Raw genomic sequence first — 25,525 nt, forward strand, 5'->3', positions numbered from 1 at the left:
GCCAGACATAAAGGAACTAGGATAAATTATTACATTTCATATGAATGCTTAAGACAGATGAAAAAAAAAAGGTAAAAAATGAATACATGAATAGGTTGTTAATTCTTGTTGCTGAAACTTCGTAGAGGCTGACCATGGTTACTTTCGGATATTCAACTGTTATAATTATTATTATTATTGTCCGTATTAATTATATGTCCATGAATTCACAGAGTTACTTTCATATTCTTCACTGTATAAGCATAAATATCTGAGTTTATACTTGTTAAAGGACCTCTTTTAAAAGTGAGTTTTGGACATTTATACAAAACAGCATGCATGTGCTCTACATTTTCGCAATTAGTGAAGAAACTAAACAAAAACCTTAATTCCATCTTCAGTTTGACTTAGTGGACCTACTCTTGAACAACCTTATTAAAAATATAAAAATAATAATACTTTTTTTTTCTGCAAGTGCATGTACATGACATTTCAGCAATCCTCACTTTGCTCTGATATGACCCAGCTGAGGGGTGCAAACGTATGCCAACTGATTACTGTTTTTGTTTTTTAATTAAATCCAGGCTAGGTTTCCAGGTAACTTATGTTCTCTAAAGGTCTCCAGAGCTAGTGAGCCTCAGTAAGGGCCAATTAAGATGGACCAATGCTGGCATCTGTGCATGTCGTTTACCACCGCTATCCACCACACCCTGCACTGAGATGAATGGCAGCATTCCTCTCAATGTGTTTACCATTGATTGCTGTCGATTGCACAGGCACCATGAACAATCGAATTTGCTGAAATATGCGGCATGTAGCTTCCAGCATCAGCAATGTTTGTGGATCTGTATCCCCCTAAGGGCTCAAAATGACTGGCCCAGCATCTGACCAAGATTGGAACGAGGCTGTATGCAATGCAGCAGAATCGTTGGGCTAAGGGACTGGAGGACATTATAGTCAGTGGGAGAGCCCACCAGTGGCCCACGAACAGGGGAGAGCCTGTGTTATGAATTACTCTGTGTCTTTATCCATTACGGGAAATGTGAGTGTGAGCGATTTTTATACTATTAAACATCATTGGGTTTTATACTATGAGAGGATTTTTATTTGAGGTTTCATCTGGATAAATAGGAGTGTGGATAAACTGTTGATGAACGACAGGAAGGAAGGAATAGACCCTGCAGTCTGAGTCTGACCTGAAGATGTAGACGGACCCAGGGAGATAGGTAGGACCCTATTAAAGGGGTCTTAAAAAATGGTGAGTGTCATGCTATGAGCATGGTGGCGGGCATCCTGTTTTTGCCTTGTGGGGTAAAAGAAGAGAGTACTCTAATCACCAGATGCAATTAGGAGCATACAGTGATTTTTTTGTGGAGGGCCACTTGGTCCTCCATCTGACACTCTGGCTGGAACTGAATGTGTAGCACTTCTTCTGGTTGTGATACAACAGGAAATGATACCAAATAAATGCTTTTCTGCTTGGTAGAAGAAAAACATTTGACATTGGCAAAACACAAAGCAGTTGATTTTGCTGCAGCAATGAGGCGAGTGTTTAAACACCAGCACTTCGTGACTGATTTGGGCGCCCATAGTTTTAGCCGGGCACTGCACAAATTAATAAAAAAGGGCAATAGCCGATGCACAAATTACGTGTCCCCACAAGTTGCTACAGCTCACAGAGGGAGTAGTAATCAGCGTGGGCAGGGACAGGGACAGGGTGAGCCATGTTTCAGCTTTACCACGCGTCAAAATGGCCCACGCTGGTATAAAATGGACTTGGCAAAATGAGCCGTCAGCAGTCGCCCGTGTTAACCGGATCTAAATCAGGTACACATTGTCAGAACAGGGCAATAGAGCAGAAAAATGATTCAAAACTCAGCAGAACTCAAACTATCTTATAAACAAAGTCATTTATAATGTGACCATTACAATCTAATCAGAAACTGACAAATGCAGTTATTTAGAAAATCACTGTTTTTGTTATGTGTTAAGTCTGATTGAGTGTCATATAGGGAAACTTGATCATCTTTACCTATTACATACTGTATAAGGAAGTGAAATAAATAGTAGTGGATTGTTTCAACTATGCGATGTCATTGCAATTTTAACAACTGATTAAATTACAACTAACAAAAGGGATATAGAGGCTACCATACTTATTTCCTTTTAACCAATACCAGTTGTCTGGCAGCCCTGCTGATCTCTATGACTGAATCACACCAGAAACAAGCATGCAACTAATCTTCTCAGATCTGACAATAATGTCAAAAACACCTGATTTGCTGCATGCTTGTTCAAGTTCTATGGCTAAAAGTATTAGAAGCAGAGGATCAACAGGGCAGCCAGGCAACTGGTATTGCATAAAAGGAAATAAATGTGGCAGCCTCCATATCCCTCTTGTTACAGTTGTTCTTTAAAGAAGAACATGCATAAGCTTTTTGATCATAATTTAATAATTAATTGCAGTATTTGTATAGCGCCTTTCTCCTGTCGGACTCAAAGCACTTGCGAGGCAGCCACTAGAGCGCACTCAGAAGGCAGTAGCAGTGTTAAGGAGACTTGCCCAAGAACCTCCTTACTGAATAGGTGCTGGCTTACTGAACAGGCAGAGACGAGATTTGAACCCAGGTCTCCTGTGTCAGAGGCAGATCCCTTAACCATTACACTATCCAGCCACAGTTTCTGCTGATGCTGGATACTTTTTCCCTAGTTCCGTTTAAACATGATAGCCAAAACAATTATTTTGGATAGCCTCATCTGGGTTGTTTTTGCAGGTGTCTCAAGAAATCATTTGCCTGTGCTACAAGAAGCTGTTTCCATGTTACCTGCCCATTGTCCTTCCTTTGCTCTCCATAGAATATCACACACTGTTCATGTATAGCCAGACTAACCAAGAAAACCATTTTCAATTCATAACACACCCCAACTAAATGTGAACACTTTGCGACATACCACAATGACACATCAAAGTGAGAAAAAATATCCATAATGTTATGACAATAGTAAATGATTTTACCTTAGTGGCTTAGTGACCTTAGGGACAGATGATTTAGTCAGTGACAGACCCCTTAATCAGTGACAAACACCAGATACTTAAACCTCGTACACACACTAGAAAATTGTCGCTTGAAATGCCTAATAAACATCAGATATTACTTTATCACCAAGCAGTGTAAAAAATGACAAAGATGAATGACCAACTTCTGGTACTCTGTCCGATCCAACTGGAGCATCAAGTCAGACAACTATTAAGGCAGATATCGTGCAGTTAGCCAGGTGTGTACAATGAAAATTGCATTGTTCCACTGACATTCGGAATTTGACAGTGCAGTCATAGAGAGGCTGGCCCTGGTGGCTGCTTCACACATCATGCCCTTCTTCATGGCACAGTCTCACCATCTCTTTCCATCTCAGTGCCCACTTGCTCAATACACTGATGTAAAAGAAAGAGCATAATAATTAATGGTGGAGCTTTCTGTCTTTCAAAGAGGAACTCCAGTGAAAATAATGTAATAAAAATGTGCTTCATTTTTACAATAATTTTGTATAAATGATTTAGTCAGTGTTTCACCATTGTAAAATCTTTCCTCTCCCTGATTTACATTCTGGCATTTACCACATGGTGACATTTTTACTGCTGGCAGGTGACATCAGTGGAAGGAGATGCTGCTTGCTTTTTTGGCAGTTGGACCCAGCTGTAAACAGCTGTCATGTCCCACAATGCAATGAGGTTCACAGACAGGAAACTGTCAGGACCATGGTCCTGACATCACACTGTTGGAAGAGTTTCACCTTAATATCAGCCATACAGAGCCCCTGATGATGCGCTTGTGAAAAGGGAAAATATTTCTCATGGGAAAGGGGATTATCAGCTACTGATTGGGATGAAGATAAATTCTTGGTCACAGTATTCTCTTTAAGCACCTAAAGATCTAATCTCTTTGAGCATGGACACTGGTTTCACATTGCTGAAGTGGTGAGTGCAAGCATCATTTATACTGTTTGTAATTGCTTCTACAGACTTGCGTGGTGGTCAAAAGTAACTGCCTATTTGCCCTAGCTATAGCTATGCCATTAAAGAATAACTACCTAGCACTATTCAGTGTACTGAAATACAAACATGCTTTTGGACATATTTTGTAAGAGGTGACCTGCAGTTAACTTCTCCACTTGACTGGCCCAGCAAACATGAAGTCCAACCTGCTGGTCTAATAAGGACTCATCCTTAGCAGGTAACATCTCAAACTGATCCTGTGACTAAAATATTACATGTAACATCAAATGCATTGCTCAGATACTGTTCTGCAAGAATTTGACACAAATGTCACTTTATGACTTCCTTAAAGGGAACCTAAACTGAGAAAGATATGGATTTTTCCTTTTAAAATAATACCAGTTGTCTGACTCTCCTGCTGATCCTGTGTCTCTAATACTTTTAGCCCCAGCCCCTGAACAAGCATGCAGATCAGATGCTCTGACTGAAGTCAGACTGGATTAGCTGCATGCTTGTTTCAGGTCTGTGATTCAACCACTACTGCAGCCAAAGAGATCAGTAGGACTGCTAGGCAACTGGTATGGTTTGAAAGGAAACGTCCATATCCCTCTCAGTTTAGGTTCCCTTTAACTTTTGGAAATATAAATCAAGATCTGCAGCTGCTGGCTTATCATCATTAACAACACCAGCATTAACTTGCATACTGACAAAGGAAATGACACGGGTCCAATAATAGAAGATAATAACTAACAATGCTACTTTTCAAATATATATTCATGCTCATATTTATCTTAACATATATTTTTCAATGCCAGTGACATATGTAAAGCGATTGCATGTTTTTATTAGGGGAAGTGATAGAGGAAGGATCTTTATATTAGTGTTTTCCTCTCAATTAACTTTTAGGCACTTTTCCCAGCTAAATACATTACATCTTTGGCAACGCTCCAAACAAAACCTTACGACCCAACACTGAATTCTGTATTTACACAGCCAATTTAGATTTCCATGTTGTGAAATGGATAATTGCCAATAACCCTTTCTTCCCCTCCGTAAATCAAAATCCATAGATTCCCGCAGATACCGCAACTGTTTACATGCAACTGATGTTCTACATGTTTTTTCTTTCAGGGATATATATGTGCAAAAATATACTTCCCTCGTATTGTTTAATTTGGTAATGACAGATCCTGTTCATACGGCATAACTAGGCATGACTAGGCACAGCACAATAATGTGCACCGAGACTTAATTCCAGCTATTTCTTTTGCATAAAAATCTCAGGATTTGTGCAAACATTCTTGGAGAACAGTGTTTCTCAACGTTATAACAGTATGTACTCCATTATAAAAGCCATTGTTTACCAAGTACAAGGGATGAGCGGAACTGGCAGCTCATTTCAAGTGGAATTTTGCTAAATTCTTTAGAAATGGCAGCATCTAAGGGAAAAAAACACTGAAGTAAAAAGGAAAGGGGTATATGTGTTATTTTAACAGGGTATAGGGTTATTTTGGCCTTGAAATTACTGTATATACTTGGACTTCATGTATAAGAGGACCCAAAAATTTGACCCCCATAAGCTGACATTTTTTGCTGACTTAAAGCGGACCTAAACTCTTGCACAAGAGGCGAGTAAAATAGAATTAAATCTAGGGATGCTCATTTGGATTCCGTGAAAATGAAATGAACTCGAAATTTGGATTTACTGACCATGGTAATACTGTGCTCAATTGGCTTGCCAACTCTCCTGACCTGAACCCCATAGAGAATCTGTGGGATATTGTGAAGGGAAAGTTGAGAGATGCAAGACCCAACACTCTGGATGAGCTTAAGGCCGCTATCGAAGCATCCTGGGCCTCCATAACACCTGAGCAGTGCCACAGGTAGTGTTGGGCGAACACCTAGATGTTCGGGTTCGCGAACGTTCGCCGAACATCGCCGCGATGTTCGGGTGTTCGCGCCGAACTCCGAACATAATGGAAGTCAATGGGGACCCGAACTTTCGTGCTTTGTAAAGCTTCCTTACATGCTACATACCCCAAATTTGCAGGGTATGTGCACCTTGGGAGTGGGTACAAGAGGAAAAAAATATTTGAAAAAGAGCTTATAGTTTTTGAGAAAATTGATTGTAAAGTTTCAAAGTAAAAACTGTCTTTTAAATGTGGAAAATGTCATGTTTCTTTGCACAGGTAACATGCTTTTTGTCGCCATGCAGTCATAAATGTAATACAGAGAAGAGGTTCCAGGAAAAGGGACCGGTAACGCTAACCCAGCACCAGCAGCAGCACACGTGATGGAACAGGAGGAGGAGGCACAGGAGGAGAAGGCCACGCTTTTTGAGACACAACAACCCAGGCCTTGCATGAGGACAAGAAGCGTGCGGATAGCATGCTTTTTACCGCCATGCAGTCATAAATGTAATAAAGATAAGAGGTTCAATAAACAGGGACCGGACGGCAACGCTAACCCAGCAGCAGCAGACGTGATGGAACAGGAGGAGGCGCAGGAGGAGAAGGCCACGCTTTGAGACACAACAACCCAGGCCTTGCATGAGGACAAGAAGCGTGCGGATAGCATGCTTTGTACCGCCATGCAGTCATAAATGTAATAAAGATAAGAGGTTCAATAAACAGGGACCGGGCGGCAACGCTAACCCAGCAGCAGCAGACGTGATGGAACAGGAGGAGGCGCAGGAGGAGAAGGCCACGCTTTCAGGCGCAACTCAGGCCTTGCATGAGGACAAAAAAATGCGTGCGCAAAGCAATGCAATGAGTAGTTTTCAGGACACAATGGGCTATTCGGAGGAGCTATTCCCACCCCCACAATCTTCTACCTGTGAAAGGTCAATGGAACAGCCACAAATGTTGTGCCCGGATTCACAACCTTTTTCTGTGGAAAATGCACCTCGCACTGAAATGCAAGGCGAGGCCGAGGATGAACATGACGTCAACAACTCAACATGACGCAAAATAGGGGCAGAACAGAAAGCTGCTTTCAATGTTTTAAAGGCCTTAATTGCCTCCGGTGGCCAGTTAGATGCATCATTCATCACACCCAAATCCCAGAGCAATGTGTGCAGGAATTTGAATCGCAGGAGGTGTACCGAGATCATCTGGACAAGTGACCAAGTGACCAAGTGACAAGTGACCAAGTGACAAGTGACAAAGTGAAAAGTGACAAAGTGACCAGTGACAAAGTGACAAAGTGACAAAGTGACTGACAAAGTGACAAAATGACAAAGTGACAAAATGACAAGTGACAAAGTGACAAGTGACAAAGTGACAAGTGACAAAGTGACCATTGACAAAGTGACAAGTGAGCTCAGCTTGGTGTCGGGGTCGGCGGCGTCCTCCTCACTCCAACATGGCAGATCTTCTGTTGAAGGAAAAAAAAACATTTTTTAAAGTCCAGTACCGCTTCTGAAGGACTCACCAAGAGATGCAGGAGCGCTTCAATCTAGCGCACCATCGCTCGCTGGGTGATGTCCCTCCCTACGCGCTGGAATTCTACGCTGCACGTGCTAGCACGCTTTTGCGCAGTGCCGAGGCGCATTCCAGCAGCTAGCTACCAAGCTTCTGTGGATCTGATTGGGCCACCATGTTGGATCTCTGCCAAGTCCTCCAAAATTTTGAGCAATCCACGTTGCTTGTGACTGAGCAGTGACAACTCTACAGTCAGCATTACAATACCACTGCTGTGTTTACTGAAGAAATCAATGTTGAAGATGGAAACCGCTGGCATGATGCAAGTGGGGGAATCTGAAGATGAAAACGATCAGCGTGATGATACCAACATCAGGCAACCTGCCTCAGGAAACGCTGGTCCCAGCTATGACAAAGAACAGGACGAGGAACAGCTGGAGTTGGAGCAGGAATTGGATGCCCCCACTGCCGAGGGACAGAGCGGTGCACGTTGGACTTCCACAATTTAGCGGGAATGGACAGCAGAAGAGGAAGAAAGTGATGCTGGTGATGAATATGGTGCATCACAACAATCACAACGCTCACAAGAACATGAAAACAGAGGAGTCTGGCAGGATTCTCTGGCACACATGGCTCAATTCATCCAACCCAACATCCCCAGACACAGACCCCTCATCGTCCTCAACATTAACTTGGGATGCTGGCCTGAGCCCGACCTCCTCCTCCACATCAGGCCCCATCATCTCCTCAATGGCAGCCCTCAATAATCGCTCTGGCGCCGGACCGATGGACACAACGTTCTCCTCCGGGGAGGGCTGCTGCTGACCACTGGCTGCTGGGGTGGATGTTATAGCTTGCGTGGGGCGTTGGCTGTTGCTGTTGTTGGGAGTGCTGCTCACAGCGGAGGTCTCTGAGGAACTCATGGTGAGCTCATATAGTGGTTGACGTTGAGTGGAGTATTACTGATCCCAGCAATATACACACTGACTGGCAGAGTACGCAATGCTATATAGTGGTTGACGGTGAGTGAAGTACTACAGATCCCAGCAATATACACAGTGACTGGCAGTACAATGGTATGGGTGGGTGAGCAGAGTACTACAGATCCCAACAATGCTATATAGTAAAGGGGTGTGACTGAGTGAGCGGCAGTGTACTACTGTTCCCAGCAGACACAGAGTGGCAGTAAACACAATGCTATATAGTGTGGCTGAGCGAGCGGTGTACTACTGTTCCCAGCAGATACAGAGTGGCAGTAAACACAATGCTATATAGTGTGGCTGAGCGAGCGGTGTACTACTGTTCCCAGCAGACACAGAGTGGCAGTAAACACAATGCTATATAGTGTGGCTGAGTAAGGTACACAGAGTGGCAGTAAACACAATGCTATATAGTGTGGCTGAGCGAGCGGTGTAGTACTGTTCCCAGCAGACACAGAGTGGCAGTAAACAGAATGCTATATAGTGTGGCTGAGCGAGCGGTGTAGTACTGTTCCCAGCAGACACAGAGTGGCAGTAAACACAATGCTATATAGTGTGGCTGAGCGAGGTACACAGAGTGGCAGTAAACACAATGCTATATAGTGTGGCTGAGCGAGCGGTGTACTACTATTCCCAGCAGACACAGAGTGGCAGTAAACAGAATGCTATATAGTGTGGCTGAGCGAGGTACACAGAGTGGCAGTAAACACAATGCTATATAGTGTGGCTGAGCGAGCGGTGTACTACTATTCCCAGCAGACACAAAGTGGCAGTAAACACAATGCTATATAGTGTGGCTGAGCGAGCGGTGTAGTACTGTTCCCAGCAGACACAGAGTGGCAGTAAACACAATGCTATATAGTGTGGCTGAGCGAGGTACACAGAGTGACAGTAAACACAATGCTATATAGTGTGGCTGAGCGAGCGGTGTACTACTATTCCCAGCAAACACAGAGTGGCAGTAAACAGAATGCTATATAGTGTGGCTGAGCGAGGTACACAGAGTGGCAGTAAACACAATGCTATATAGTGTGGCTGAGCGAGCGGTGTACTACTATTCCCAGCAGACACAGAGTGGCAGTAAACACAATGCTATATAGTGTGGCTGAGCGAGGTACACAGAGTGGCAGTAAACACAATGCTATATAGTGTGGCTGAGCGAGCGGTGTACTACTGTTCCCAGCAGACACAGAGTGGCAGTAAACAGAATGCTATATAGTGTGGCTGAGCGAGGTACACAGAGTGGCAGTAAACACAATGCTATATAGTGTGGCTGAGCGAGCGGTGTACTACTATTCCCAGCAGCGACACAATGACTGGGGGGACCCTGGCTAGCGTGGCTGGAGCGCGAACTACCCTGCCTGCCTACCCAAAGCTAAACCCACAGACAAATGGCGGAAATATGACGTGGTTCGGGTATTTATTTACCCGGACCACGTGACAGTTCGGCCAATCAGAGCGCGTTCGGGTCCGAACCATGTGACCCGTTCGGCCAATCACAGCGCTAGCCGAACGTTCGGGGAACTTCGGCCATGCGCTCTTAGTTCGGCCATGTTGCCGAACGGTTTGGCCGAACACCATCAGGTGTTCGGCCGAACTCGAACATCCCCTGAACAGGGTGATGTTCTGCAGAACCCGAACAGTAGCGAACACTGTTCGCCCAACACTAGCCACAGGCTGATTGCCTCCATGCCACGCCGCATTGAAGCAGTCATTTCTGCAAAAGGATTCCCGAACCAAGTATTGAGTGCATAACTGAACATAATTATTTGAAGGTTGACTTTTTTGTTTTAAAAACACTTTTCTTTTATTGGTCGGATGAAATATGCTAATTTGTTGAGATAGGAATTTTGGGTTTTCATGAGCTGTATGCCAAAATCATCAATATTAAAACAATAAAAGGCTTGAACTACTTCAGTTGTGTGTAGTGCATCTAAAATATATGAAAGTCTAATGTTTATCAGTACATTACAGAAAATAATGAACTTTATCACAATATGCTAATTTTTTGAGAAGATCCTGTATATATGGTACTGATTGTAAGGAAAGCTTTTTTCAATTATAATGAACTTTGCACCTGCAAAGCAAAGGTGCAAAAAGGTAGAGCAAAAGTAGAGTCACTTTCTGCACAATGGAAGTGTTCACAAAAAAAAATGTACACAAGCACACTTACTCCTTACTATCCTCCACCTGCTCATTGTCTTTAGAATGCCCCCTTTTCCCATTGAAAGCCACTTTCCCCATCAGCCTCCTGGATGTTCATGCATTTGGTGAACGAGCGAATCTGAACTTCTGAATTGTGCAATTTCCGAACTGCACATAAGCAGTAAAAGAAAGTACTTATGTGGTCTTTTCTTGCATGACCACTTCCTTTTGCTTTGCATGCACAGTTTGCAACTCCCACATGTGCTGTTCAACATCACGCATGCATGGCTGCAGGCACTTCCTCTGGATTCTGGGATCAGAGGTGGCAGTTGAACATAACATGGACTTGGAATGGGGAATGGGCATGTCCATGAAGACAATGAACTGTTGGAGGATTGTCAGTAGAAGGTATTGTAGCCCCTCCTGGCATTCACATTTTTCCCCACTTCAGGGGTACTTTAAGTGGTCTGTAGGGGAAAAATTTGCTTTAACCTGACTTTGACAGTAACAGAAGTTCCCTACAACTGCTCTGGCCCTTTATGCATGACTGCCTCTGGGTGCTATGGCCTAGAAATGCGCAACCCAACGATCTCTGGTACATTCCTTCTGCCTGTTCCTGTGGCAACAGTTGCTGCATTGCTTTCATGAGGTGGTTGTTGGTGTGCATCATGGGTTTAATTGTACCTTACTCCTTCCAGTATCAGAGCCAGGGGTGTAGCAATAGCCATAGCAGCCATTGGAACTGATATGGGGCCCTGGAGCATATGGGGACCAGGTGGTATATCATGTATTCACTATTAACTTTCTTGTGTTTCTCCACCTTCTGACTTTTTTCAGTGCCCATGAACTATGTGCAGTGTTAATTGCATGAGAATGTAAAAGGGTAGGAGCAGGCGGCATTGCTTAAGGGTGCCTGCATTTGAGGGCCCCATGAAAGTTTTGCTATGGGGCTCCATGAGCTCTTGTTATGCCACTGATCAGAGTTCTTTGATTCCCCTCTTCCTTTAATGATCTCATGTAAAATGTTCAAGTCATATGAGAAGTGAAAATTATGATTTTAGTACCTTGGAGGGTAACACAGAAATGAGCTAGATGTCACTCTGGTTGATGCAAACTTTACTACTGTATATTGTTTCGTTTTTTCAAGTAAACAAAGACAATGGCCTCAATTCACTAAGATCATGCTAGAGATAATAAAGCAAGAGAAAACTTACCTCCACACGTGAGAGAGTTATCTTACCTCTTCATTCCTTAAGTTACCTCTCCTGTAGTTAATTTACCTCCTCTGTAGTTAATTTACCTCCTCTGTAGTTATTTTCACATGCAGCTAATTAACAGCCTGTCTTTAAATCTGGAGTTATTTTAAGGATTGGAGAGTTAATTTAAAGACAGAAGAGTTAACTTTAGGCTTGCCTGAGGTAAAATGTTTCCTGAATACTACATGCCTTATCACCATGGTAACAACTCTAAAAGAGTTATTAAAGACAGGAGATAAGTTTAGTGAATTGAGGCCATTGTTTTAGAGAGTGTACAGTAAATGTCTTGAAAATAACTAAGTGTCAGTGTCATGCCGAATGGACTTGACAAAATATAATCCTCCTGTTTACAACTTGTGTCCACCATTGAGCCATACAAAGCTACAAGACTTCCCTCTGGAGCAACCTTTTTTTTTTTTTACCACTCTGTATTAGAGTCCCTGTTCTTTGCTTTCACAAAGTTATCCCAGCCCAACCTTCTTGTAGGCTACTAGGCTGACCACCCCACCCAGCGAGTTCTCCTCCTATGTTCTTGTAAGTGTGTACATCATGCCTGATGCTTACGTCAAAGTCGACCAGAGTGGCCTTAGTAATACCATCATGCAGTGGAGATGTCCCTTCCAGATTCCTTGTTCATCGTAATGGGTGAAGCCAACCTCTGCCAGGAGCTTCCACATTTCCACCAGCATGTTGCCTGTCCCACCAGGAATGGGAGAAGACTCAATTACTGCTATAAAGTCATGAAAGATGCCTATAAGGCCATTCCATGGGCAGCACTGGGTTCCCCCACTATTGATCCAATTGGTCCCCGCCTACAGAAGACACATTAAATCAGCCAAACCAGTTCCGAAGTCCTCTAAAGTGTGGTCAAATGAGGACAAACACCAACTCCAGGCCTGTTTTGACTGCACAGACTGGAAGGCTGTGGAAGCACCAAACTTGGATAAGTTAAGTGGGCAGACATTGTCACATCCTACATAAGCTTCTGTAAAGACTTCTGCATACCCTCCAAGTCCTTCAAAATCTACCTGAACAACAAACCGTGGTTAACCAACAAGCTACAGCTGCTGCAGGAAGGCAAGGAAGATGTGTAAAAGTCTGGCTCCCAGGAGGACTTATGGATTGACAAAGTACCTCTCAACCAACTCAGTGCAGCTAAAAGGGAGTACACAGAAACATCTGCTCAAATGACCCGCAGGCTGTTTGTATGGGGCTCAAAACAGCCACAAACTACAATGCCCCCCTCCCAACATGCAACACCAAGCACTGAGCTAGCTGGAAAATTCAGTAACTTCTACTGCAGGTTTGAGGACCTGGCAGCCTTGGAGGGGCACTCAATGCCTTCTACCCACCCCCACATTTGATAGAGATGAACCAAGCCCAAGTGGTTCTGGACCACCTGTCTATCCTGAACTCCAGGAAAGCCTCCGGCTCTAATGGCATGTCCACAGCCTGCCTGAAAACCTGCTAATGGCAGCTGGCCCCAACCTCACTTCTATATCTGCCAGAAATCTTGTTGCAAACCATGCTGTTGCTGTTGGTATATGTTTTGCTAATGTTTGTACTCTTACTGTATCTGCTACTGTCAATTCTTCTGCTGCTCTAACTTATTATTGTCATTAACAATCAATGTTATTTGTATTTCCTTGGTGCTCTGTTGTTGCTAAAAACATCTCTTGGCAATCAAAACTGATTCTAATTGTAGCTTATACAGGTAAAATGAAAGTTAAGTAATAATGAAACTGATAGAAACTACACATTTAGTGCTTTACCTCTATATAGTCATTCTTGAAACTGTCATAGTTGAAAAAAGCAGTTTTACACCAAAATCCCCAGGAATGAATAATTGTATATAATTATGCCAGAGACACCTGTGGCATCTACAGATCAGGAACTCAAAGAAAAATATTGGTTTCCTGAATGGCCAATGGTAAGGTAGGAAATATATATACAGCTATGACATGACCTAACACCTATTGCACATAATGGTCAATAAATCTAATTAAAGTGTACCCGAGGTGACATGTGACTTGGTGAGATAAACATGTGTATGTACAGTGCAAAACATATTAATAAGGAGACTGTTTTTCTTTTCTTTTCTTTTGCTGCCTGAAAGAGCTAATTGTCAGGCATGCAAGTGTCAGCTTTTGCCTTGTCTACATTATTGGGACTATAGTATACCTCACTGATAAGCAAATTACAGCCATAAAAGTTTTCCTGACAAAATACAACTTCTGAGGGCAGGTGAGAGATAGAAAAAGGTCAATAGTTCATGTATCTTAACTCCTCCATTGAACAAAGACAATAACACATTCAATCTACTTTGTAAATGTTTAAATATAAAATAACACCATGGGATATCTAAAAAAAGTAATTTTTAGGAGTAGGAGGATAAATAAAATTACTTATCTCATCAATTTATTTTCACCTTGGGTTCACTTTCAGATCAGAATTAAAGTGGACCTGTACTCAGAAACTTCCTCTCTGCTCTAAAACATATGCAACAGCATCATAACCTTGAAAAAAAAATTATTTGTTACTTTTTGTTACAGCTTATACAGCTTGTTACAGCTTATACAGCTTATTCCTGCAATAAATCTGCACTGTGTCTACTTCCTGCTTTCATGGAAGCATACATATTGTTAACATCCTGTGTTTACCAATTAGCTCTCTGCCTTGGCAATCAGCTGACAAAGGTGAGGGATCAAATGACAACTTGTGCTTAGTCACAGATTAGGGGGAATTAGACAGGATAAACTCTCTAAATACATACATTTCTCTCTGTTTTCCTTCTGTCCTGTGAAAGAGTTCTGGTCCACTTTAAGATAGTAAGCCAGGCAAATGCCCCTCAAATCATTTTAGGAATAAACTGGCAAAGTCCAATACTGGTGAAGAAACACTAAGGCTTAGTCACATAAATCATGTATGACATTTTTAACTGGAAATGAAAAGTAATTTAATGATGATTCAAAGTTTCATGCATCAAATTGCTAGTAGAACCAGACCAATGTAGAGGCGAAGATCACTTCACATATTTCTATTGAGTAAAATATGCTTCAACTATATTTCTCTCTAGCCAATCAGAGAACACCTACATGTCTAATTATTTTAAATGTCAAAGTACTTCCCAGATTGCCAATTATTTAGTAGATCACTAGAAAATGTAAAGTCATTGAGACAGTTTAAGAGGGTGAAATGGGCAACATAAAGTACAGACTACACGTTAATTCTAGAATATAATACACACTAAATACAGACTGCACATTAATTCTAGAATATACAATTGCAATGCTTTCTTTAGTCTGTACTAACCTACTGTATTATTTTAACTGCTCACTATTCTGCATCATTCACGTTGCATTCCAGTAATCTAATTTGTAGCAAATTTTTGCTGTTAGACACATTACCGTCTGTGCGTGTGCGTGTGCGTGTGCGTGTGCGTGTGTGTGTGTGTGTGTGTGTGTGTGTGTGTACAAAAAATATACAAGGGACCAGCAGGGCTCCACAAGTAACATTTTAATGGAATAAGGTGTGCAGGCAGGATGGAGGATTCCTCATATCCTTGTGTATATGTAGGAATAAATCCATGGAGTATGCAGCACACAACGCTCTTTAATGAGCAAAAACAAATAATGATACAACAGCGGTCATTTTTGCTGTCCCCAGCCTTTGTCAAGTTGAATGTAACACAAGTAACGGGGTATTTATTTTATTTGTTTATCCCCTCCCACACAGGAAGTGACTGAATCATGGCCTAATTGCAGGCTAATCAAACAAGGCAAAACTTAAATGCAAGGCATATGTCCACAATCACACTTATCTGTGACAAACTGTATAAAGTCCATTCATGTTCCAGGTCATCCTTTTCCGTGAAATAAAGACATATATTGTAGAGGAGAGAGACCTAAAAAAGAGTTACAAAAACAAGTGTAAATCATAATCTTTGTTCAGACCTAATTTATATATCCAAAAACACTTCACGTCTCTTAACTTTTGCAACTTGGTCTACCCCTCGCTTAAGTCTCAGAACATGATCTATGACCATGAATTTCAAGTCAGTATCCTTGTGTAGAGATGGTTCGAACCTCCGATTTTAGGTTAGTGAACCTCGAACGCGAACTTCCGCAAAAGTTCGGGTTTGCGCAAACTTTTCGAACCGCAATAGACTTCAATGGGCAGGCGAACTTTCAAAACTTCAAACATTCATTCTGGCCAGAAAAATGATGAAAAAGATGTTTCAAGGGATCTAAAACCTGGAGGGGGCATGGGGGAGTGGCCTACACGCCAAAAGTCCCGGGGAAAAATCAGGATTTGACGCACAGCAGCATTTTAAGGGCAGAGATCACATTGCAATGCTAAATTGGAGGCATAAAGTGCTTTAGCCACTTGAGCACCAGAGCAATTTTCACTTTTCAGCGCTCCTTCAATTCATTCGTCTATAGCAGTGGTGGCGAACCTTTTAGAAGCCGAGTGCCCAAACTGCGACCCAAAATCCACAAATTTATCACAGAGTGCCAACACGGCTATTTATACTGAATCCTGCTTTTTTAGTCAAAAAATGAATACAACTAATATGTTAAAGGCCACTCTACCCCATGCATGAAATGCAGAAATTACCCTCATATAAAAAAGCAGCAATTACCTACACATATGAAAACCAGCATCTACCCCACATTTAAAATGAATCAACCAGCCCCACAAATGAATTGCAGCCATTACCCCACATTTAAAATGCATCAATCACCCCTACAAATGAACTGCAGAAATTATGCCACGTTTAAAATGTATATGTCACCCCAGCAAATTAAATTACCCCACATTTAAATGTCATTAGTCACCGCCACAAATGAGCAGCAATTGCCACATCCTGACATCCAGTTCCTCCCCATATGAATGCCACCCTGGCTGAACCTCTGAGATCTCAGGATGTAGGTAGCTGCAGATGGGCAGGAGGATAGGTAGGGAGAGATGGAAAGTAGGTAGGAAGCAAAAGAAGCTGTGAATGGAAAGTAGGGTAGGTAGAGAGATCAGGTAGCTGATGTATGACAGGAGGGAGTGTAGATAGGTAGGTAAGGCAGCTGTAGCTGGGTGAAAGGTTAGGTAGCCAGGTTAAGTAGCTGTAGCTGGGGGGAAGGGAGGGTAGGTAAAGAGATTAGTTAGCTGCTGTAGGGCAGGAGGGAGTGTAGGTAGGAAAATAAGGTAGGTGCAGCTAGGTGGGAAAATAGGTGGTGAGGTTAAATGGCTGTGGTGAGGGTGGGGAGAAAGCGTAGGTAGGTATGGAGCAGTGGCGGCGCCACACTGGGGCTTACCCAGGCTTCAGCCCCAGCTGTCAACTGATCAGCCCCATCTAAAGCCCCCCCCCCCCCGCGGGCTGTGACCCCTACAAGTTCGTATTTGCGTTCAGAGGAGGAAAACTAATGAGGAGGACTGTCTGGGGGAGGGCTGGCTTAGCTGTCAGTGTCACTCACGTAAGTTAACACCGCCCCGGCCTGGGTAATATACAGAGAGACAGTCATTGCAGCCAGCCAGTGTCCCGGGACACAAGGGAACGTTCCTGGCGTATACATTTGTGTCACGTGACAACATCCATCACGTGACACGCGCGCAGTGTACAGCACGCTTGTCTTGCCTGGCCCTGTCCTGCCTGCCCAGCTTCAGACTGAGACTGAGAGCCTTGCCGCCGGTTGCCTGCCTGCACTGCACTGCCCAGCAGCACAGTGGGGACTCTGCTGGCACTGGCAGCCAGACATCACCCGACCAACCAGACTGTGTCACTCACTCTGCTGCTCACTAGTGAGTGACTGGCTGCCACTGCCAGTACTCACACGGACACAGCACGCACAAATGTCCGAGGACTGTACAGCAGCTCAGCAGCAGCAGGAGGAAGACTCAAGGTGGGTGGGCAGCCAAGCCAACTTGAATTTTTTTTTTTACATGTAATGCTAGCACCAGCCAGGCCTGAGCTGCCCTGGGGCCCCCAGCCCATCACCACCAGCCAGGCTTAAGCTGCCCTGGGGTCCCCAGCCCACCACCACTAGCCAGGCCTGAGCTGCCCTGGGGGTTACAGCCCATCACCACCAGCTAGCCCTGAGCTGTCCTGAGGTCCCCAGCCCACCACCACTAGCCAGGCCTGAGCTGCCCTGGGGCCCCCAGCCCACCACCACTAGCCAGGCCTGAGCTGCCCTGGGGCCCCCAGCCCATCACCACCAGCCAGGCCTGAGCTGCCCTGGGGTCCCCAGCCCACCACCACCAGCCAGGCCTGAGCTGCCCTGGGGTCCCCAGCCCACCACCACTAGCCAGGCCTGAGCTGCCCTGGGGCCCCCAGCCCACCACCAGCAGCCAGGCATGAGCTGCCCTGGGGTCCCCAGCCCACCACCACCAGCCAGGCCTGAGCAGCCCTGGGGTCCCCAGCCCACCACCACTAGCCAGGCCTGAGCTGCCCTGGGGTCCCCAGCCCACCACCACCAGCCAGGCCTGAGCTGCCCTAGGGCCCACAGCTCACCACCACCATCCAGGCCTGATCTGCCCTGGGGCCCCCAGCCCACCACCACCATCCAAGCCTGAGCTACCCTGGGGCCCCCAGCCCACCACCACCAGCTGGGCCTGAGGACTTCAGCCCACCACCAGCCAGGCCTGAGCTGCCCTGGGGCCCCCAGCCCACCACCACCAGCCAGGTCTGAGCCTGAGGCCTTCCGCACAGCCCACCACCAGCCAGGCCTGAGCTGCCCTGGGGCCCCCAGCTAGGCCTGAGGCCTCCAACCCACCACCAGCCAGGCTTGAGGTGCCCTGGGGCCCCCAGCCCACCACCACCAGCCTGACTACATATACTGGGGACATCTATACACCTGGCTACCTATACTGGGGACACTGGCTGTCTGTCATTATGTGCATTTACTGGTGAAAAGCTGTCTATCATTACATGCATTTACTGGGGAAACGCTGCCTGTCATGTGCATTAATTGGTGAAACGCTGTCTCTCATTACATGCATTTACTGGTGAAAGGCTGTCTGTCTTTACATGCATTTACTGGTGAAAAGCTGTCTCTTATGTGCATTTACTGGTGAAAAGCTGTCTTTTATGTGCATTTACTGGTGAAAAGCTGTCTCTTATGTGCATTTACTGGTGAAAAGCTGTCTCTTATGTGCATGTACTGGTGAAATGCTGTCTCTCATTACATGCATTTACTGGTAAAGGGCTGTCTGTCTTTACATGCATTTACTGGTGAAAAGCTGTCTCTTATGTGCATTTACTGGTGAAAAGCTGTCTCTTATGTGCATTTACTGGTGAAAAGCTGTCTGTCCTTATGTGCATTTACTGGTGAAAAGCTGTCTCTTATGTGCATTTACTGGTGAAACGCTGTCTCTCATTACGTGCATTTACTTGTGAAAGGCTGTCTCTCATTACATGCATTTACTGGGAAAACGCTGTCTCATTACGTGCATATACTGGTGAAAAGCTGTCTCTTATGTGCTTTTACTGGGGAAACGCTGTCTGTCATTACGTGCATATACTGGGGAAACACTGTCTGTCATTACGTGCATATACTGGGGAAACGCTGTCTGTCATTATGTGCATTTACTTCATATTTTTTATGTAACTACATTAGCTGGTACAACTACATTACAGTTAGCCCCACCCACATGACGTCATGACCACGTCCATTTTTCGCCGTGACGCGCTTTGCGCACCGCAAATTCCCCCCAGTGAGCCCCGTCTGCCAGCCCTTGTGCCCCCTTTGAGCCCCCCCAAAAATCTGAAGCTGGAGCCGCCACTGGTATGGAGGGACGTTAGGTAGCTGTGACTGGAAGAAGAGGGTAGGTACAGAGATCAGATAGCTGCTGTAGGACAGAACAGAGTGTAGGTTGGTAGATAAGTAAATTGCAGCTGGGCGGGAGGATAGGTGGGGAGATTAGGTAGTTGCACCTGGAGGGAAAGAAGTGTAGGGAGGGAGGGTAGATAGAGGGATAAGGTATCTGCTGCAGGACAGGAAGCAGTGTAAGTAGGTAATGTGGTAGCTGCAGCAATGGAGTAGGTAGAATAGGTAGCTGTTGCTGGGTGGGCAGTATGGAAGGGTAGGTAGTTACAATTTGGGTGGGAGGGACTGCGGTTAAGCTGCACCAGAGTGGACTGTAAGAATGGTAGGTAGCTATGACTGGGCAGGCATGTGTAGGGTAGGTAGCTGCAGCGGGCAGGAGGTAGGGTAGGTATATGCTTCAAGGTGGGTGGAGGAAAGGTAGGTTAGGAGGGTAGGTTCTGTAGGTACATGCTGTTGCTGGGCGGCCAGTAGGAAGGGTAGGTAGGTGCATGCTGCTAGACGGGAGAGTGAGGAAGTAGGGTGGGTAGCGAGAGAGAGAACAGGGTTGTGAGAGAGGGAGTTTAGTGAGAGACCGTGTGGGTAATGAGAGAGAGAGAGGAGGGTAGTGAGAGGAAAAGAGTAGTGAGAGACGAGAAGGGAGAGAGTTAAAAAAATAAGAGAGAGAAACTTGCAATTACGCTTTTTTTTCTTTTCAGCTACAGACTGTCAGGGAACGTCATAAAACAGTGAATCACTCACTTCACGCAGAAAAAAAGTTTGAAGAAAATACAGGTTCTCTTTCTCTGAGTAAACAAACATTCTGGAAGCCTCAGTCATAAAGATCATGAAGGGAGATTAGATACGGAATACGGAGACCTCTCCGCAGCAGTGTGAGTGGAGGGGGCAGGCCGGCTGGACTAGTAAAGCAGCTCTGCTTCTGTTCCCGGCGGAACTACAAGTTAATTGTCGGAGGGATCAATGCGTGGAGTGAGGTGGCAGGTCTAAATGAATTAGTCCTTCTTCACCTGCCTGCCTCTCTGCGCTGTAAAATATGCAAGGTTTCCAGAAGGGATAAGGAAGGGGAGATTATTTTGATTAATGTTGAAAAAAAACCAATAAAAATCTGCAATATAGCAGCAGTGGCAGGCAGCAGCACACGTGCCAACAGAGAAGGCTCAGAGTGCCACTTCCGGCACGCGTGCCATAGGTTAGCCACCGCTGGTTTATAGCTTTATTATTACTTATCGCAATGAAATGAACTATATCTTGTTTTTTTCGCCACCAATTAGGCTTTCTTTAGGTGGAACATTATGCCAAGAATTATTTTATTCTAAATGTGTTTTAATGGGAAAATAGGAAAAAATGTGGGCAAAAAAATATTATTTTTCAGTTTTCGGCCATTATAGTTTTTAAATAATGCATGCTACTGTAATTAAAATCCATGAAATGTATTTGCCCATTTGTCCCGATTATTACACCATTTAAATTATGTCCCTATCACAATGTTTGGTGCCAATATTTTATTTGGAAATAAAGGTGCATTTTTTTCAGTTTTGCGTTCATCCCTAATTACAAGCCCATAGTTTATAAAGTAACAGTGTTATACCCTCTTGACATAAATATTTAAAGAGTTCAGTCCCTAAGGTAACTATTTATGTATTTTTTTTTATTGTAATTTTTTTTTCTTTTTATTACAAAAAAAATTTGGAGAGTGTGGGAGGTAATGAGTTAATTTATAATGTAAAATGATGTATTTATACATGAAAAATGTTTTTGGATGTAGTTTTACTATTTGGCCACAAGATGGCCACAGTACTTTTTTGTTTATGCGACCTGTAAGCATAGGAAGTATGCTTACAGGACATACAGGGAGGCTGGGAAACTTTTTTTTTTTTCACAATGATGGCGCTGCTTCTCATAGAAGCAGCCGATCATTGCTGGGGGGCTGAGATCAACGAACGGGAATGGTTTTTCCCGTTCATTGATCTCCAGGCGAGTGGGCGGCAGCATGCACGAGCGCGGGAGTGTGCACACGAGCAAGCGGGAGTGTGGACAGCGGCGGTAGTGGCGGGACGGTACGTGTATCTACGCCCCTGGTGGGAAAGTGGTTAGAACATCTTGCATGTGTATACATCAATCAGGTCATGTAATTAGTGTACTGCTTCACACTGACAGACCAAACTCACTGTGTAACACACCACACACAGCTGTTTGTGTAGTGACGGACTTGCTGGACTGGTGCGCACCATGGCGAGAGTGCAGGCGATGGCGGTTCTCAAGCCCATATGGTCGCCGGGCTGAGGTAGCTCAATGACAGAACAACAGTGACTGTCCGGCTGATCGGATTTGGTCTGTCCACAATGAAGCAACAACCTTATGATCTTGGGTGTGCCCCCCAACACACTCATAAAGCCGGTGGTCATTGCTTCATTGTGATACGCAAGCCCCTTCACCGGGGCAATGATCACAAAGGAGAATTGACACATGTACATGGCTTTTGTTTTGTTGTTACAGTTGCAGTGCAGACAGAAAAATTAGGCAGGCATGTACACGCACCAGAAACAATTAGTTTTTTTTTTGTTAGCGGCCGCTGCTAGCAAGAAAATTCAGGAATCCACCTGGAGTCCTGCACCCTGTTGGTGGTGGCGGAGAAGGCAGTCAAGCAACCTGCAGGCAGAGATGCTGTGTGGGAACTGGGGACTGACTTAGTCTTGGGGCAAGCAGTCACACAGCGTGCAGGCAGAGATGCTGTGTGTGGGGACTGACTTAGTCTTCGGGCAGTCCTGACCGTGCTTTGCAGACCACGTGGTCAGATGGACCCTTGACCCAACGCTGTGTGCCAGAGATGACACAACATCATGGTACAGTTTGGGTATCACCTTTTTTGAGAAATAATTGCGGCCTGGTATCTTCCACTGCGGTGTGTGGCTTTGCTTTTGTATGCTGCTTTTCCTCAGGTGGTCATCCCATTGCAGTTTGTGCTTTGTCATCATGTGCCTTCATAAGGAAGTTGTCCCTACGCGGGTAAATTTTCACAATTACGCCTGTACATATTACGTATTCTTAATTCAATGTATGATAATTTATATAAGCATTCGTAATTGTACATGAATATACGCATAATTTCATGCCGACTTTGGCAGTAATTAGCAAAGCCCCCATACATGCTATTGCTACCAAAACTTCTGCATATGTGAAGGAGAATAATGGGTACAAGTCATAAAAAATGTATGTTAAAAAAGACCTTGTGGTATTTGAGACCATGGATTTTAAAAATACAAAGAAAAATGTTTTTTAAACCTCAGAAAAATGACAGCATAAGAAATATTTTTCTTTGTTTATTTAAAATCAATTTTCTCAAAAACGACAAGGTTTTTTGAAAAATTCTTCTTTTGACTTATACCCACTATTGTCCTTAACATATTTAGGGATTCTGGTAGCAATAGTATGTATGGGGGCTTTGCTATTCACAGCGAAAGTCAGCATGAAATTACACATAAATTACACGTAAATTCATGCGCAATTATGAATGCTTACAATTACATATGAAATTAATTATGAAATGAATTACGCTTTTCCCCCAAATTTTACATTACAATTTTACATTACGATAACGATGTGTAAATGCGAATTACAATGCATATTTACGCATAAGCATAATTTCTGCTCATCCCTACTGGCAAGGTGCATCACTGAGGTTGAGTGTGGTGTGTTCTGATCTGAATTGAAAAAACTAAAACAAACCCGGTCTGGGTGAGGAAGGGCACATAGATAATGAGTCTAGGCTTGACATCACTGGGAGGGTGGGGCTACACACCTATATACACCTATATATACCATTATTTAGATATAGGAAGTGTTTCTGATGCTGAAAGCAGAATAATTAATGTAAAAGTGGCAGGGGAGTAACAATAGACCCTTCAAGGGATGCAGCCGCAGGGGAGCCCAGAAGCCACGGGGGGCCCCATCCTCAGAGAATAACAACTTAGGGCAAGAAGAGAAAAAAAAACTTTCTTCTCTCTGCACAGTTGTTGTCATGACTGCATCTGCTCAGCCACTGATAATGAATCATACAAAGTGTTGTAGACAAAAATTTGTAGACAATCCTCTCTTTACCCCTCCCCAAGTGTTCTGTACTGTAGTGATGCTGGAGGAGTCTGCAGAGCCAGTTCTGCTCCATCAGAGATGGACAGAGTGAGTGAAATAAGCTGAGGCTGGGAGAACACTCGTCTGTCGTTTTTCTGTATGCATGCAGGATTGGGGTGTTGGGAGGAGGCCCCATCCAAAGTTTCATAGGGGGGCCCAGTGATTTCTAGTTACACCCCTGAAAAGTGGGTATCGTGAGTAATTTGCTGCATTCTACTTTGTGTTGTTACAGTGCCTCTTTACTATATTGTTTGACTACATTTAGTAAAAAAAAAATCTAGTATTTCAATGAATTATGGAATCACTTAAGCAGACTTGTACAATGGTTTATTAGCATTGGCTTCAGAATGTAATCCAGCATATTACTTTCACTTGTTAGCTTTGACTTCTTATTTAGGATTTCCAAGCACAAGGAGTGAGCCTACTGTGAAATACTTAACATGTTTGTTAAATAAAACATATATGAACCACAGGATGCACAATTTTCAGAGCTGCTTGTATAAGGATTGCAATTTACATTAAATTGCTATGTGTTCACTAAATGGCACCTGAGATTCTAAGCAACTCTTTGAATACTTGTTTCTTTAATTATTATTTAATTTAGTGGTTATGACTGGTTTTCAGTTAGAGAGGGTACTACTGACAAATTCAATTACATGAAAATAGAAGAATTAATGATCCATGCAAATGATTCATTCCTTACATGATATTTTATCATTTCTATGGAAATTTGTAATGAACATTTAGCTTGTATTAATAAACGCTTATAGTTAAGCCCCATAAAGTACAGTAATTAAAACTGGTTTGTTTGTGAAATTTGCTATTACATGAAACCATTTTTTTCATTCATACTTTCACTATAAGTAATTAAATTGTTTAGTGTAAGTTTCAAAACATAGGGTGAACCTTCTATTGACATCTTGCTTTTAAAGTCCATCACTAGATATTAATGTTTTCCTTTTCCTGTATCAGTACTTCCTGAACCTCAGACTTCCATTGCTGTAGGCTGAAGAATGCTTAGAGGGTTCAGTCTCTGCCTTCATTTCTGAACAGCATGATAATGTGAGCTAAGCAGCAACAACGCTACGCATGCGGTCTGCTAACAACTCCTTAGCTTAGCTGGTTTATGTTATGTGAGAAAAAAAAGTAAAACACAACACAAAAAAGGAACATTTGGAATTATTAAGCCACCAGGTGGAATATTTAAATATGTGCCTAAAAATTGACTCTGGATTTTTTATTATTTTTTATTTATTGTATTTATAAAGCGCCAACATATTACGCAGCGCTGGACATTAGTTTAGGTTACAGACAATATTTAGGGGTGACCTACAGCAATATGACAATACAGGAATACAAGAAAGACCAGATCACACAGCACAGTATGAGTACAAGGTAATGCTTAGTCACTGGAGGGGAGCATGGAGATTAGGCAAGTTTGGTTCACTCAAATGCATAGCATGAGTTCACAGTAATGGAGGTGCATGATCAGGTAGGACACAAAAGGAGGAGGAACCTGCCCAAAGGCTTACAATCTAAAGGGAGAGGTAGGGACACGAAATATAGGAGTCCAGAGTTCAGCTGTGCGTTTAGAACACTTGTGAGGGGTGGTAGGCCAGAGTGAAAAGGTGAGTTTTGAGGGCCTTCTTGAAGATGTTGAAGGTGATGATGAACCATTACCTACCAATATCATACAAGCAAGGGAGGGAAGGTACATTGTAAATAATGGTCAGTAAAGCACAATGACTTGAGCCATGTGCACTTAAAACATCCTGTCCCTTATTCAATTCAAGAGTCAGGAGGAACA

General features: G+C 43.7%; 1 long non-coding RNA gene across 1 annotated transcript in view; it reads right to left on the reverse strand.

The window, feature by feature from the left end:
- Window positions 1–15,426: 15,426 nt before the first annotated feature.
- Window positions 15,427–25,525, reverse strand: part of LOC137544234 (uncharacterized) — a 314,438-nt gene continuing 304,339 nt past the window's right edge. The window contains exon 5 of the long non-coding RNA XR_011025789.1: window positions 15,427–15,680. This is a non-coding gene — a long non-coding RNA (uncharacterized lncRNA). The remainder of the gene's footprint in view (window positions 15,681–25,525) is intronic.

The sequence above is a fragment of the Hyperolius riggenbachi genome, chromosome 2 (assembly GCF_040937935.1).
Source record: "Hyperolius riggenbachi isolate aHypRig1 chromosome 2, aHypRig1.pri, whole genome shotgun sequence".
In the NCBI taxonomy this organism is placed as follows: domain Eukaryota; kingdom Metazoa; phylum Chordata; class Amphibia; order Anura; family Hyperoliidae; genus Hyperolius; species Hyperolius riggenbachi.